We start from the raw sequence: 17,258 nt of genomic DNA, 5'->3' as shown, positions 1-17,258 counted from the left end.
GCCATGATTGTGAGGCCTCATCAGTCATGTGGAACTGTGAGTCTATCAAACCTCTTTCCTTTATAAATTACCCAGTCTTGGGTATGTCTTTATTAGCAGTGTGAGAACAGACTAATACAGTAAATTGGTATCAGTAGAGAGGGGTGCTACTGTATATACACCCGAAAAGTGACTTTGGAACTGGGTAACAGGCTAAGTTGGTACAGCTTGGAGGGCTCAGAAGATATGAAAATGTGGGAAAGTTTGAAACTTCCTAGAGACTTGGAGGGCTCAGAAAATAGGAAGATGTGGCAAGTTTGGAACTTCCTAGGGACTTGTTGAATGGCTTTGACCAAAATGCTGACAGTGATTTGGACAAAAAGATCCACGCTGAGGTTGTCTCAGATAGAGATAAGGCGCTTGTTGGGAACTGGAGTAAAGGTCACTCTTGCTATGCAAAGAGACTGGTGGCATTTTGCCCTTGCCCTAGAGGTGTGTGGAATTTTGAACTTAAGAGAGATGATTTAAGGTATCTAGGGGAATAAATTTCTAAGTGGCTAAGCACTCAAGAGTTGATGGAATATCAAAGTTTCAAAAATTTGCATCCTGACAATGAGATAGGAGAGAAAAACATATTTTTTCTGAGGAGAAATTCAAACCTGTTGCAGAAACTTACATAAAACAAGGAGCCAAATGTTAATTACCAAGACAATGGGGAAAATGTCTCCAGGGCATGTCATAGATCTTTATGGCAGCCTTTCCCATCACAGGCCCAGAGGCCTAGGAGGGAAAGATGGTTTTGTGGGCCAGGACCAGGACCCCCACTTTGCTGTGCGCAGCCTTGGGACTTGGTGCCCTGTGTCCCATTCCAGCTGTGACTAAAAAGGGCCAACATACAGCTCAGGCAATTGCTTCAGAGGGTGCAAGCCCCAAGCCTTGGCAACTTCCACATAGTGTTGGGCTTGTGGGTACAGAGAAGTCAAGAACTAAGATTTGGGAATCTCTGCCTAGATTTCAGAAGATGCACAGAAATGCCTGGATGTCCAGGCAAGAAGTTTGCTGCAGGGGTGGAGCCCTCATGGAGAAACTCTGCTAGGGCAATGTGGAAGTGAAATGTGGGGTTGGAGCACCCACACAGAGTCCCCACTGGGGCACTGCCTAGTGGAACCTTCAGAAGAGGCCCACTGTCTTGCAGACCCCAGAATGGTAGATCCAATGACAGCTTGCACCATGCACCTGGAAAAGCCACCGTCAACATCAGCCCATGAAAGCAGCCAAAATGGAAGATGTACCCTGCAAAGCCACAGGGGCAGAGCTGCCCAAGGCTATGGGAGCGCACCTCTTGCATCAGCATGACCTGGATGGGAGACATGGAGTCAAAGGAGATCATTTTGTAACTTTAAGTTTTAATGACTGCCTTGTTGGATTTCAGACTTTCCAGGATCTGTAGCCCCTCTGTTTTGGCCAATTTTTCCCATTTGAAACAGGCATATTTACCCAATGCCTGGTATCCCCATTGTATCTAGGAAGTAACTAACTTGCTTTTGGCAGAAGGGACTTGTCTGTTTCAGATGAGACTTTGGACTGTGGACTTTTGAGTTAATGCTGAAATGAGTTAAGACTTTAGGGGACTGTTGGGAAGCATGATTGGTTTTGAAATGTGAGGACATGAGATTTGGGAGGGGCTGGGGGTGGAATGATATGCTTTGGCTGCTTCCCCACCCAAATCTCAACTTGAATTGTAGTTCCCATAATCCACACATGTTGTGAGAGGGACCCACTGGGAGGTAATTTAATCATGGAGGTGAGTTTTTCCCATGCTATTCTCATGACAGTGCATAAGTCTCATGAGATCTGATGGTTTTATAAAGAGTAGTTCCCTTACACATGCCCTCTTGCTTGCCACCATGTAAGACATGCTTTTGCCCCTCCTTTGCCCTCTGCCATGATTGTAAGGCCTCCTCAGCCATGTGGAATTGTGAGTCCATTAAAACTCTTTCCAAATTTCCTCATCTTGGTTATGTCTTCATTAGCAGCATAAGAACGAACTAATACAGCCTATAAATGTGATTAACACTAAAAGAGATATAGCAAAGAACAGCCTGACTGACATAATAGGGCAAGAGTTGGAATAGAGAAACAGCTGGAATAGAGGAAGTGGTTGGTTCTTTGTAGCAGGTTGAGTCAAAGGGGTAAGTTTAGGTGACCTAGGAATGGATGTATAATACAGGCATTCAGAAGTGGAATGTTCATAATTTTGATAAGATCCTTTAAGTGCCATTTTATATTATTTTTCTATTAATAAAACAAATCTTAAGCCTGGTAATGAAATATCTCATGTGCACCCAAAGGCCTATTTCTAGGTAATGTAGCCATTTCATAATTCAAAAATAGCTGATAATTTATCAATTAGGAAATGTCCATTACAAAATCACTGCAAAATCTTATGCCACGGGAGAAGCTTGAGTGACTCAAAAAAGAGTACTGTGTAGGACCTCTACACTCCTGTAACAACATGTGGTATCTGGGACCACAAATGGATTCTTAAAGGCATAGAAATATTTTATGCATCTGGTGCAGAATATTGAACCAATATCCCTAACAAATTTATCTGAAATGACAGTTTAATCTTAAATTTTTCTGTGTGTGAACTTCCTTTGAATTTACTATCTTTCAAGTCTTAAAGTGTCACCCTTTGACTGTCAGGTAGATGAAGTAGTCTTTTTCTCAATGTTCTGAGCCCACATCAGTCTTGTGCAAATTACATCCTTGTGAATGAGTGATCAACTTATGAAAAGAGTCATAACCATGAGACTACAGTTCACAGAAATTTAGGTCAAAATCCTGCTCTGCTAAGAAAGGACAAAAATGCTTTCTACCTTTTGGGAGTTCACAATTTGGGAATTATACCACTGATATGGAGATACATAAAGAGCAGACAGGGTAGGAGATATTAATTTGTTTTTTCATTCATCCATTCTTTTGGCAATATTCACTAAGCACTCATTATGTGCCAAGCACATTTCTAAGAGCTTTGATAAATCAGTGTACTAGTTTGTATTCATGCTGCTGATAAAGACATACTCACGACTGGGCAATTTACAAAAGAAAGAGGTTTAATGGACTTACAGTTTCACATGGCTGAGGAGACCTCACAATCATGGCAGAAGGTTAGGAGGAGCAGTCATGTCTTACATGGATGGCAGCAGGCAAAGAGAGCTTGTGCAGGGAAACTCCCCTTTTTAAAACAATCAGATCTTGTGAGACTTATTCACTAGCATGAGAACAGCACAAGAAAGACCTGCCGCCATGATTCAATTACCTCTTACTGGGTCTCTCCCATAACATGTGGGAATTCAAGATGAGATTTGTCGGGGGAACACAGCCAAACCATATCAATCAGTGAAAAAAAAAAAAAAAAAAAGATCTTTATCTTCTTAGAACTTGCATTCAAACAAGAGAGACAGATAATAGCAAATAAATACATTATGTCATACATTAGAAGGAGATAAGTACTATGGAAACTAGAAAAAGTAGAGTGAGGTTGGGATTGCAAGTGAAGAGGGTTTGGGGTGGTGATGGTTGCAGTAGGGTGCTCAAAGTAAGTCTCGTGGAGAAGGTAATATCTGAACAAAGACTGGGAGAAGGCGAGAGAGCTTGCCGAGTGAATCTAGGAACAAAGCACTCCAGCCTGAAGAACAGCTAGAGTGGAGGATCCTAAGATGGAGTGTGCTCATGATGGTCAAAGGACAGCAAGAGGACTACTCACAGCAATAAAATAGGTGGGAAGGGAGTGGAAGTGCTAGAAGATAAAGTCCCAGGGATAAGGATTGAGGTGGAAACCAAGTGTGTGGGGGTATTGGGCCAATATAAACACCGGCTTTCACTGTGAGTGAAATGGAGGTGGGCATTGGAAGGTGTGAAGCAGAAGAGCCCCCGGTGCTCTGCTAGATTAGATTGTGTGGGAGAAAAGGTAGATTCACAGAGACCTATGAGGAAGCTCCTGCAGTATTCCAGCCAAGAGAGGATGGTGACTCCAATCAGGATGGGAACAATGGAAATGGAGAGAAGGATGTATTAGAGGGTAGAACCAGCAGGATTTAATGACAGGCTGACTGGGAAGTGTGAGAAAAAGAGAGGAGTTTAGGATCACTTCAAGTCTTTTGGACTGAGCAACTGAAAGGATGAAGATGCCAAGTTACCATCACCTGAAATGTGGAAGGCTGTGGGTGGAGCACGGAGTTGGGGGAAGATTAGAAGTTCCATTTTGGACACATTGTATGTTTAAAAGGTTTAGTTGACATCCAAGTAGAGATGTTGGATATATGAGTATGTAGTTTAGGGAAAAGGCCTGGATTAGAGACATAAATTTGGGAGTTATCAGCACATAGATGATTTTAAGACTTGAGAATGGATGAGTTTAACAACATAGTAAGAATAAAGAAGTGAAGAGATCCAAGGACTGAGTCCCGAGGCATTTCAATATTGAATTAGAAAACATCTGCAATATAAGTTCATATTTTACCACTCTTCCTTCGTACTAGAATGCAACATCACAATCGTTAATGGAATAAAGCAGGATTGCATATATTATATATAATCTATATAACCTATATGGATTGCATGTGTTTAATCTATAATTATAGGTTGCTGCTTGTTGATATTTGTGAGAGTCAACAGTAGGAATTATAATATATACATTTATATACATGTGTCCAATGTTTATATACATGTGATGTGCTGGTAAGACAGACAGTTTGGAACAGAAAAGTGTGAACCCTTCATAGATGCTCCTAGGATGTGCAGGTGATGAGTGGAGGACTGTGTAAGCTTATTTCCTTTCTCAAGGAAGGAAATGAGGGAGAAGTGATTGGAAAAGAGAAAGGATTAAGATAGAAAAATACAGAATGACATTAGGAAACTAATCTAGATTGATCATATAGGAAGTGGGCAGGTTTATGGGACACCTCATACAGGAGAGCTCCGGCTGGCATCTGGCACAATTATGGCAGAAGGCAAGGAGGAGCAGTCATGTCTTACATGGATGGCAGCAGGCAAAGAGAGCTTGTGCAGGGAAACCCCTTTTTAAGACCTTTCTCACCCCTCTGGGATGAAACTTCCAGAGGAAGGAGCAGGGAAGAGAGTGGTGTCTGGGGAAAATATTCAGAGTCCCCAGGTTGAGACCAGAGAATCTGCAGGAGGGTCTTCATTCCTCAAGGATTAGAGGCTGAGAGGGCTTCCGTCAGTCTAACTAAGAAGCAAAGGCAGGCTTAACCTCAAGCAAGGAAAGGGATACTTGAGGTTGCTTGATTTGTGTCCATCTCATTCATTCATTGATGTATTCCTTCCTTAAACACGACATTTACAGAATGTCTGTGATTGCCAGGCACTGTGCTACAGATAAAAGATATATTCAGACAAGATTCCTGCTTATACTCTAGAGGGAGAGACAGAAAAGTGAACAGGCAAGCAGGATACAGGATAAGAGTACTGTTTAGTCCAGGAACACAGAGCTGGGGAAACACATAGCAACTAACCAGGCTTGGGAGATCAGGGAAGGATTTTCAAAAAGGTACATTTAAGCTGAGACCCAAAGGGCAAATGCTTAGTAAGTCAAGGAAAGGAGGGGTGGTATCTCTTCCAAATAGATGGTGTAGGACGTAAAAGCCAAGAAAGGAGAGAAAACCTGACTTTTTATCTACTTCGACTCCTTAGCAGGTATCAAAGCCGTCATAATTCCAGCCCTGGTTACTGCTCCATCTTATCTCTTATTATCTCCTACCCCAAATACTACACTCCAGCCATTCTGAACCACTTGAAGTTCCCTATATGTACCAAGCTCTCTTCTTTCTCCAGCCCTCAAGGTCGCTGTACCCACTGCCTGGAATATTGTGAATGATATGTTTGTTATGCATGCCCATTTGTTTTTCCTTCTCAGACATGTCCTCCAAAGTCCCCATGGATGTGGCAGACCTAGGCAATAATGTTTGTACCAGCAATCTTACCACTGTCACTCTAGTTGATTGGATTAGAGATGAACACAAGAATAAAGCAGAGCCTGTCAAGTGCTCTCTCCCAGAATTAGATATGATAGACCCAGAACACATGTCCATGATCGAATTCATAAGATGACCTAGGATTGGAACCAGAATTAGGACCATAGCAAGTCCTAGTCACACACAGACTGATGTTATTGAGGGGGAGCATCACTTTGAAGGGGCCTACAGAAAGAAAAAATAGCAAACATTCAGGTTAAGTCTATGTAAGAAAAAGAGAGAAACACAGAGAAGGCAGAGGGATGGGGGAGAGAATGAGAGAGACAGAGACTGAGCTTGTAATCTTTCCATTTCTCAAGAAGGCTGTCCTGAGACTAGATTCCATGAGAATCCCCAAGTTCCTTACTATAAATCCCCTGTAAATGATCTCCCAACAAAAAGATTTTAAGCTTACACATAAATTAAAAGTGGGTTGGCAAGCTACAGACCTTCAGAGGATATGCAGAATTGGTGGTGGGGGTCCCTGGAGGGCACCGTAAAATACCATGTCAAAGTGAAGCCAGTACTTGAGGAGGGGGAAAAATCAGCTGATTACCTGCCATCTGTATTAAACTGTGTCCTGGAACCCAAGCCATGGGCTTCCTGAGGGTGAAGTTTTAAGGTCTTTGGATAAAAAGTAAATGTATTTGAAGGTGTTGGTTATTCCTCATTATCTAAAGTCTATAATGAAAGGAACATGTTATAATCCAGATTTCCTTATAGAAAATAAGTAAATAAGTAAAATAAGTCAAAATACTAAAGAAGGCCTGAGACTTAGAGGCAAGATGGCGGAATAAGAATAACTCTGGTTTGCAGCTCCTAGTGAGACCAATGCAGAAGGTGGGTGATTTCTGCATTTCCAGCTGAGGTACGTGGTTCATATCATCGGGACTGGTTAGACAATGGACGCAGGCCACGGAGGGTGAGCAGAAGCAGGATGGGGCATCGCCTCACCTGGGAAGCACAAGGGGTTGGGGAACTCCCTCCCCTAGCCAAGGGAAGCTGTAAGGGACTGTGCCATGAGGAAAGGTGCACTCCAGAGCAGATAATATGTTTTTCCAGGGTCTTTGTAAACCACAGACCAGGAGATTCCTCAAGTGCCTATACCAGCCAGACAGAACCATGCACTCCTCTGAAAAGCGGGCTGAAGCCAAACAGCTGAGTTGTCTTCTCAGCAGATCCCACCCCCACAGAGCCCAACAAGCTAAGACCCACTGGTTTGAAATTCTCACTGCCAGCACAGTAGTCTGAAGTTGACCTGGGACACTAAAGCTTGGTGCAGGGAGGGGCGTCCACCATTACTGAGGCTCCAGTAGGCTGTTTTCCCCTCACAGTGTAAACAAAGCCACCAGGAAGTTTGAACTGGTTGCGAAACCAGCGCGGCAAAGCCACTGTAGCCAGACTGCCTCTCTAGATTCCTCCTCTCTGGGCAGGGCATCTCTGAAAGAAAGGCAGAAGCCCCAGTCAGGGGCTTACAGATTAAAACTCTCATCTCCCTGGGACAGAGTACCTGGGGGAAAGAGCAGCTGTGGGCACAGCTTCAGCAAACTTAAACATTCCTGCCTGTCAGCTCTGAAGAGAGCAGCAGATCTCCCAGCACAGTGCTTGAGCTCTGCTAAGAGACAAACTGCCTCTTCAAGTGGGTCCCTCACCTTCATGCCTCCTTACTGAGAGTCATCTCCCAGCAGGGGTCAACAGACACCTCATAAAGGAGAGCTCCAGCTGGCATCTGGCAGGTGCTACTCTGTGACAAACCTTCCAGAGGAAGGAGCAGACAGCAATCTTTGCTGTTCTGCAGCCTCTGCTGGTGATACCCAGGCAAACAGTGTCTGGAGTGGACCTCCAGCAAACTCCAGCAGACCTGCAGAAGAGAGCCCTCAACGTCAGAAGAAAAACTAACAAACAAAGCAATAGCATCAACATCAACAAAAAGGACACCCACATAAATACCCCATCCAAAGGTCACCAAGATCAAAGACCAAAGGTAGATAAATCCAAGAAGATGAGGAAAAGCCAGCACAAAAAGGCTGAAAATTCCAAAAACCAGAATGCTTCTCCTCCAAAGGATCACAACTCCTCGCCAGCAAGGGAACAAAACTGGATGGAGAATGAGTTTGAAGAACTGACAGAAGTGGGCTTCAGAAGGTGGGTAATAACAAACTCCTCCAAGCTAAAGAAGCATGTTCCAACCCAATGCAAGGAAGCTAAGAACCTTGATAAAATGTTACAGGAACTGCTAACTAGAATAACCAGTTTAGAGAAGAACATAAATGACCTGATGGAGCTGAAAAACACAGCACAAGAACTTCGCGAGGCATACACAAGTATCAATAGCCGAATCAATCAAGTGGAAGAAAGGATATCAGAGATTGAAGGTCAACTTAATGAAATACAACATGAAGATAAGATTAGAGAAAAAAGAATGAAAAGGAATGAACAAAGCCTCCAAGAAATATGAGACTATGTGAAAAGACCAAATCTATGTTTGATTGATGTATGTGAAAGTGATGGGGAGAATGGAATCAAGTTGAAAAACACACTTCATGATATTATCCAGGGGAACTTCCTCAACCTAGTAAGACAGGCCAACATTCAAATTCAGGAAATACAGAGAACACTACAAAGATACTGCCTAAGAAGAGCAACCCCAAGACACATAATCATCAGATTCACCAAGGTTGAAATAGAAGAAAAAATGTTAAGGGCAGCCAGAGAAAAAGGTCAGGTTACCCACAAAGGGAAGCCCATTATACTAACAGTGGATCTCTCTGCAGAAACCCTACAAGCTAGAAGAGAATGGGGGCCAATATTCCACATTCTTAAAGAAAAGAATTTTCAACCCAGAATTTCATATCCAGCCAAACTAAGCTTCATAAGTGAAGGATAAATAAAATCCTTTACAGACAAGCAAATACTTAGGGATTTTGTCACCACCAGGCCTGCCCTACAAGAGCTCCTGAAGGAAGTACTAAACATGGAAAGGAAAACCCAGTACCAACCACTGCAAAAGCATACCAAAATGTAAAGACCATAGACACTATGAAGAAACTGCATCAACTAATGGGCAAAACAACCAGCTAGCATCATAATGACAGGATCAAATTCACACATAACAATAGTAACCTTAAATGTAAATGGGCTAAATGCCCCAATTAAAAGACACAGACTGGCAAATAAGATAAAGAGTCAACCCACTGGTGTGCTGTATTCAGGAGATCCATCTCACATGCAAATACACACATGGGCTCAAAATAAAGGAATAGAGGAATATTTACCAAGTAAATGGAAAGTAAAAAAAAAAAGTAGGGATTGCAATCCTAGTCTCTGATAAAACAGACTTTAAACCAACAAAGATCAGAAAAGACAAACAAGGGCATTACATAATGGTAAAGGGATTAATACAACAAGAAGAGCTAACTATCCTAAATATATATGCACCCAATACAGGAGCACTCAGATTCATAAAGCAAGTTCTTAGAGACCCACAAAGAGACTTAGACTTCCACACAATAATAGTGGGACAATTTAACAGCCCACTGTCAATATTAGATCAATGAGGCAGAAATTAACAAGTATATTCAGGACTTGAGCTCAGCTCTGGACCAAGTGGACCTAATGGACATATACAGAACTTTCCACCCCAAATCAACAGAATATACATTCTTCTCAGCACCACATAGCACTTTTTCTAAAACTGACCACATAATTAGAAGTAAAACACTCCTCAGCAAATGCAAAAGAATGGAAATCATAACAAGCAGTCTCTCAGACCACAATGCAATCAAATTAGAACTCAGGATTAAGAAACTCACTCAAAACCACACAACTACATGGAAACTGAACAACCTGTTCCGGAATGACAACTGGGTAAATAATGAAATTAAGGCAGAAATAAATAAGTTATTTGAAATGAATGAGAAAAAAAGACACAATGTACCAGAATCTCTGGGACACAGCTAAAGCAGTGTTAAGAGGGAAATTTATAGCACTAAGTACCCACAGGAGAAAACCAGAAAGATCTAAAATGACACCCTAACATCACAATTAAAAGAAGTAGAGAAGCAAGAGCAAACAAATTCAGAAGTTAGCAGAAGACAATAAATAACTAAGATCAGAGCAGACCTGAAGGAGATAGATACACACAAAAAAAAAACCCTTCAAAAAATCAAAGAATCCAGGAGGTGGTTTTTTGAAATGATTAACAAAAGGGATAGACCACTAAACAGACTAATAAAGAAGAAAAGAGAAGAATCAAATAGGCACAATAAAAAATGCTAAAGGGGAAATGCCACTGATCCCACAGAAATTCAGCTACCATCAGAGAATACTATAAACACCTCCATGCAAATAAACTAGAAAATCTAGAAGAAATGGATAAATTCCTGGACACACACATTCTCCCAAGTCTAAACCAGGAAGAAGTTGAATCCCTGAATAGACCAATAATAAGTTCTGAAATTGAGGCAGTAATTAATAGCCTACCAACGATAAAAAGCCCAGGGTCAGACAAATTCACAGCTGAATTCTACCAGAGGTACAAAAAGAAGTTGGTACCATTCCTTCTGAAACTATTCCAAACAACAGAAAAAGAGGGACTCCTCCATAACTCATTTTAGGAAGCCAGCATCATTCTGATACCAAAACCTGGCAGAGACAAAACAAAAATAGAAAATTTTAGGCCAATATCCATGATGAACATCGATGCAAAAATCCTCAATAAAATACTGGCAAACCAAATCCAGCAGCACATTAAAAAACTTATCCGTGATTATCAAGTCAGCTTCATCCCCGGGATGCAAGGCTGGTTCAACATATGCAAATCAATAAATGTAATCCACCATATAAAACAGAACCAATGGCAAAAACCACATGATTGTTCCAATAGATGTAGAAAATACTTTTGATAAAATTCAATACCCTTTCATGCTAAAAAAACAACACTACATACATTAGGTATTGACGGAATGTATCTCAAAATAATAAGAGCTATTTATGACAAACCCACAGCCAATATAATACCGAATGGGCAAAAGCTGGAAGAATTCTCTTTGAAAACTGGCACAAGACAAAGGATACCCTCTCTCACCACTACTATTCAACATAGTGTTGAAAGTTATTGCAGGGTAATATTGAAAGATAGCAGGGCAATCAGGCAAGAGAAAGAAATAAAATATATTCAAATAGGAAGAGAGGAAGTCAAATTGTCTCTGTTTGCAGATGATGTGATTGTATATTTAGAAAACCCCATCATCTCGCCCAAAAACTCCTTAAACTGACAAGAAACTTCAGCAAAGTTTCAGGATACAAAATCAATGTGCAAAAATCAGGAGCATTCCTATACACCAATAATAGACAAACAGAGAGCCAAATCATGAATGAATGCCCATTCACAATTGCTACAAAGAGAATAAAATACCTAGGAATAGAATTTACAAGGGATGTGAAGGGCCTCTTCAAGGAGAACTACAAACCACTGCTCAAGGAAATAAGAGAGGACACAAACAAATGGAGAAAACATTTCATGCTCATGGATAAGAAGAATCAAGATCATGAAAATGGCCATACTACCCAAAGTAATATATAGATTCAATGCCATCCCCATCAAGCTACCATTAACTTTCTTAACAGAATTAGAAAAAAACTGCTTTAAATTTCATATGGAACCAAAAATAGCCAAGATAATCCTAAGCAAAAAAGAACAAAGCTAGAGGCATCATGTTACCTGACTTCAAACTATACTACAAGGTTACAGTAACCAAAACAGCTTGGTAGTGATATCAAAACAGATATATAGACCAATGGAACAGAACAGAGACCTCAGAAGTAACATCACACATCTACAATCATCTGATCTTTGACAAACCTGACAAAAACAAGCAATAGGAAAAGAATTCCCTGTTTAATAAATGGTGTTGGGAAAATCGGCTAGCCATATGCAGAAAACTGAAACTAGACCCCTTCCTTCACCTTATACAAAAATTAACTCAAGATGGATTAAAGACTTAAATGTAAGGCCTAAAACCATAAAAAACCCCAGAAGAAAACCCAGGCAATACCACTCAGGACATGGGCATGAACAAAGACTTCATGACTAAAACACCAAAAGCAATGGCAACAAAAGCCAAAATTGACAAATGGGATCTATTTAAACTAAAGAGCTTCTGCACAGCTAAAGAAACTATCATCAGAGTGAACAGTCAACCTACAGAATGGGAGAAAGTTTCTGCAATCTATCCGTCTGACAAAGGGCTAATATCCAGCATCTACAAGGAACTTAAACAAATTTACAAGAAAAAAACAAACAACCCCATCAAAATGTGGGCAAAGGATATGAGCAGACATTTCTCAAAGGAAGACATTTATGTGGCCAACAAACATCGGAAAAAAGCTTACAAACATCTGAAAAAATGCCTACAACCTGTTTTTCACATTCAGACTACCCAAGATGTGTCTAGAAATTAGTCATGCACCTGGCTGAATTGCAACAGAGAAATGCAAATCAAAACCACAGTGAGATACCATTTCACACCAGTTAGAATGGTGATCATTAAAAAGTCAGGAAACAACAGATGCTGGAGAGGATGTGGAGAAATAGGAACACTTTTACAGTGTTAGTGGGAGTGTAAATTAGTTCAACCATTGTAGAAGACAGTGTGGTGATTCCTCAGGGTTCCAGAACCAGAAATATCATTTGACCCAGCAATCCCATTGCTGGGTATACACCCAAAGGATTATAAATCATGCTACTATAAAGACACATGCACACATATGTATATTGCAGCACTATTCACAATAGCAAAGACTTGGAACCAACCCAAATGCCCATCAATGATAGACTAGACAAAGAAAATGTGACACATATATACCATGGAATACTCTGCAGTCATAAAAAAGAATGAGTTCACGTCCTTTGTAGGGACATGGATGAAGCTCGAAACTATCATTTTCCATAGACTAACACAGGAACAGAAAACCAAACACCTCATGTTTTCATTCATAAGTGGGAGTTGAACAATGAGAACATGTCGGCACAGGGAGAGGAACATCAGGCACCAGGGCCTGTTGGCAGGTGGGGCAAGGAAAGGGATAACATTAGGAGAAATATCTAATGTAGATAATGGGTTGATGGGTGCAGTAAACCACCATGGCACATGTATACCTATATAACAAACCTGCATGTTCTGCACATGTATCTTAGAACTTAAAGTATAATTAGAAAGGTAGAAAGAAGGAAGGAAGGAAGGAAGAAGGAAGGAAGGAAGGAAAGAAAGAAAGAAGAAAGAAAGAAAAAAGAAAGAAAGAAAAAAGAAAGAAAGAAGAAAGAAAGAAAGAAAGAAAAAGAAAGAAAGAAAGAAGAAGAAAGAAGAAAGAAAGAAAGAAAGAAAGAGAGGAGGGAGGGAGGGGGGAGGGAGGGAGGAAAGGAAGGAAGGAAGGAAGGAAGAAAGGAAGGAAGGAAGGAAGGAAGGAAAAATAAAAGAAAAGACCTACAACCTGTTATTCACATTCAGACTACCCAAGATGTGTCTAGAAATTAGTCATGCACCTGGCTGAATTGCAATAGTTGAATGCTCTGCCCCACCCAGATGGTAAGAGGAATGATAGTGTTCTGAGTGGTAAGAAATGGGTTAGAGACCAGTGAGGAAAGCTGGTGGAGGGTTCAAAATAATCTAACTTCACTTGCCCAATGCCTCCCTTCAAAGTGCTTCTCATTAATGGATTCCATCAGATTCCTCTGATTCTTTAAAATAATCCTCCCTTTAATTCAGTTTGGCATTCCAATCAAATGGAAGGATTGCCTTCCTATCAAATGGTTCCTGATGAAAAGATCACACTGTTCTCCCGTTTGTCTTGCACTTAAAGACCCAGCTCAAGGATTATCACCTTTGGGGATGTTCTGAGACCTTGCCAACTCTGCCCACTGGCTGTGTTCATTCCTCCTTTTATGTGCTTCCATTCACACACAGCACACTGTAGCTGTCCACTGAAATGCACCCCACATGGGCACGTTGGACGATGCCCAGCATCAATCCCCTGACTTAGTCAATGCTTATTAAACTTTTGTTGAATGAATGAATAAGTTTGGCAAGGCAGCAATGTTTGATCCTTGGTGTGAAGAAGTAGTAGAAGTCTATCAGGCCAAGTGTGAAGAGGAAAGAAAAAGCATAGGCAGTGGCATTAAGATATGAGAGAACATGTCATATCTAGGAAATTACAGGATTTGATTACAGTAGGAAATATGGTCTTTTCTGAGTTATAGTGTAGAGGGAAGAATATGAAGTAATTTTCTAATTATGAGGTTATGAACATTAAATTTCATTAAATAAATGTAACAATTGAGAAAATTATCCTTAAAACCCATTAATCAATTAATTCAGTCATGAATAATTATTCAGTTGCAGAAGCAAATCTATTTTGAAAGTAGTCAGATTATCAACAACAAGTTAAACTGTTAGCATACTTCGCTAATTTACCCTGCACAAAAAGTAAATGTCTAAAGCATTTCTGAAATAGAATAAAGGTGCTTCATAAAGAGGCAAAAAATATCGGCTATAAACACCCTAGCCTTTCAAGAATTTACCAAAGAGAGGTACGTGAGGATCCACATAAGTCACGTAATCCCTGTAGGTCAGTAGAAAAAAGAGCTGCTCTTCGGAAGATTCTACCCTGGGGTACGGTCCTCGTAAGTGACAGATTACAGCATAACCGGAAGCCGATTCTTAATATAACTATATTCATCAAGAATTCTCATGATTGGCCGGGCGCGGTGGCTCAAGCCTGTAATCCCAGCACTTTGGGAGGCCGAGACGGGCGGATCACGAGGTCAGGAGTTCGAGACCATCCTGGCTAACACGGTGAAACCCCGTCTCTACTAAAAATACAAAAAAACTAGCCGGGCGAGGTGGCGGGCGCCTGTAGTCCCAGCTACTCGGGAGGCTGAGGCAGGAGAATGGCGTAAACCCGGGAGGCGGAGCTTGCAGTGAGCTGAGATCCGGTCACTGCACTCCAGTCTGGGCGACAGAGCGAGACTCCGTCTCAAAACAAAAACAAAAACAAAAACAAAAACAAACAAACAAAAAAAAGAATCCTCATGATTAAGGGAACATTTCAACTTTCCGAAGATAAAACTAAAGGTGGGAATTATGATGCATGACTTCCTGGCCATGATTTATGCAACTAAGGAATCTGCTGCCTTTGCATTTATTCTTAGAATCACATTTAACTCATGGCAATGAAAGTGATGATGATGACAATATAACACTTTATCATATGACTGCCTCTCAGGCAAGATTCCAAAATTAGTAAAGAAGGCAACTCATTGTGTTGGTTCATGATGTGCATTTAACAGAAAATTATATTCCAATGGACTTGCTTTACCTCATTGCATTATAACAATTTCCTCAAGAATCATATTTAATTTACGTTCTAGAAAATCATTTAGTATCAATATTTAGTGTGTTGAAACATTCTAATCAAGACACTTGAGCCGCAGTTTCAAAAAGTTTTGCTCCCAATGAAATAAAAACAAATGAAAATTTAGGGGCTCAATTTCCTCATCTGCAATGTAAGAGGAATAAAGTAGGTGATTTTAGGTGTCTTTCCATTCTAAGAGAAATCGACATTTATTGAGCTGCTATTATGTGACAAGCATGATGTATGTTTGCATTTGGGGATTTAATTATCCTCAAAACTGTCATGGTGGATATTAATGTTATTATTTCCACTGTATAGATGAGAAGACAGCATTAGAGAGGTTAACATACCCAAGAATATAAGTCTCAAAAGTTGCAAAATCAGTTTTTGAATCCAAATCTGCCTTATACAAAAATCAATTTTGTTTTCACATAAGAATGCTGTTTCCAGCTCTATATTCTATTTCTGTGTACATCTGGTAATTCAACATTTGTAATCAAGCTGCTTAGAGTATAGTGAATGGGAGTATATAGAATTTGTAATACATGTGTACAGGTAGTATTTTAATTAATATTCTAGATACAAATTTCTTTTTTTAGTTCAAGAAAATGCCATAGACTAAGAAAATGAGTTATATGTCTACGAATTCCTGTTTACCTTTTATTGCTGTGTAGTACCTGATAATGAGAAACAGTCTTAAAGGTCAGAAGGCAGTAAAAACAACATATGTAGTCATTCAATTCGCAAAATACTTATCAGTTCAATTATATCATAAATAAATGGTGTAAGCACTATTATTTCCTTTTTGCGGATAACATCCAAGGTTACTCAGCTGTGATTCAAACCTGTATCATTTAATTCCAAATTCTGCACTTTGTCTATCACATCCTTTGGAGAATACTTGAAAAATACATCCCCTACACATCCCCCTTCCACATACGAGATAACTATCTTCACTCACTACAACTAAAAAGCACTGAGATTGGAACGTGCATTGACTTTGGAATGAGACCTGGGTTTAAATTTCCATTCTGCCACCTACTGGAGTTTTGGAGAAGACAACGTATGAGTTTCCATTTTTCCTCACTCACACACTCTAAGGATCCAGATCTGTGAGATCCTGCCTCCCTAGGCCCACCTCACAACTACCCAAGGGGTTTCCAAGGACCTAGAAGTAGAGCATGGGTCTTTATGCCTGGTGGAAACAGCCCAGATGTTCCTCTTTCCAGTTCAAGGAAACCTCTCCCTCTCTCATGCTTCCCCAAAAACTTTTTCCTTACCCCTCTTAGTTGAAGACATCTGACAACCTCTTCCTATGATCTCAGGCTTTTCCAAAAGTTGGAAAGAGATAGTGCCTTCATGTAGACTTCAATTGAAGTCCTGAAGACAACTCTAAGACTCGGAGATACATAGATCTTGGCAAAGTCAGGGGAAAATATAGAGGAAATTATAATTTTATATCTCAATATATTATCCTATGACATACTCTGCCTATAGAATTATATGTATATATTCTTTTGCTAGGACTGTGTTAAGTACATTTATATATGTATAGTTACATAGACAGGTATATTTACAGATATTAAGTCATAAAGATCCAAGTGTGCAACATGCACTGGTACCTTTTTATAGAAAGACTGTGCTAACCTTCCATGTAAATAGTATGTAGATTTGCTCTTACAATGTCGACAGCAGGGCCCTAGGAGAGCTCAGTAACAGAAGACACTGGGGGACCTGATGGGGGCTTATGACCTCAAGCTGAGCCTTAAAGCCAGGGAAGAAAACAAACAGAAGCTCTAGTTGTGTAGCCTTTAAGATAGAGTTTTCTGAGGG

This window comes from Trachypithecus francoisi, unplaced genomic scaffold, assembly GCF_009764315.1.
Source record: "Trachypithecus francoisi isolate TF-2019V2 unplaced genomic scaffold, Tfra_2.0 Lachesis_group8, whole genome shotgun sequence".
Classification (NCBI taxonomy): domain Eukaryota; kingdom Metazoa; phylum Chordata; class Mammalia; order Primates; family Cercopithecidae; genus Trachypithecus; species Trachypithecus francoisi.
Note: the sequence above shows the minus strand (reverse complement) of the source record.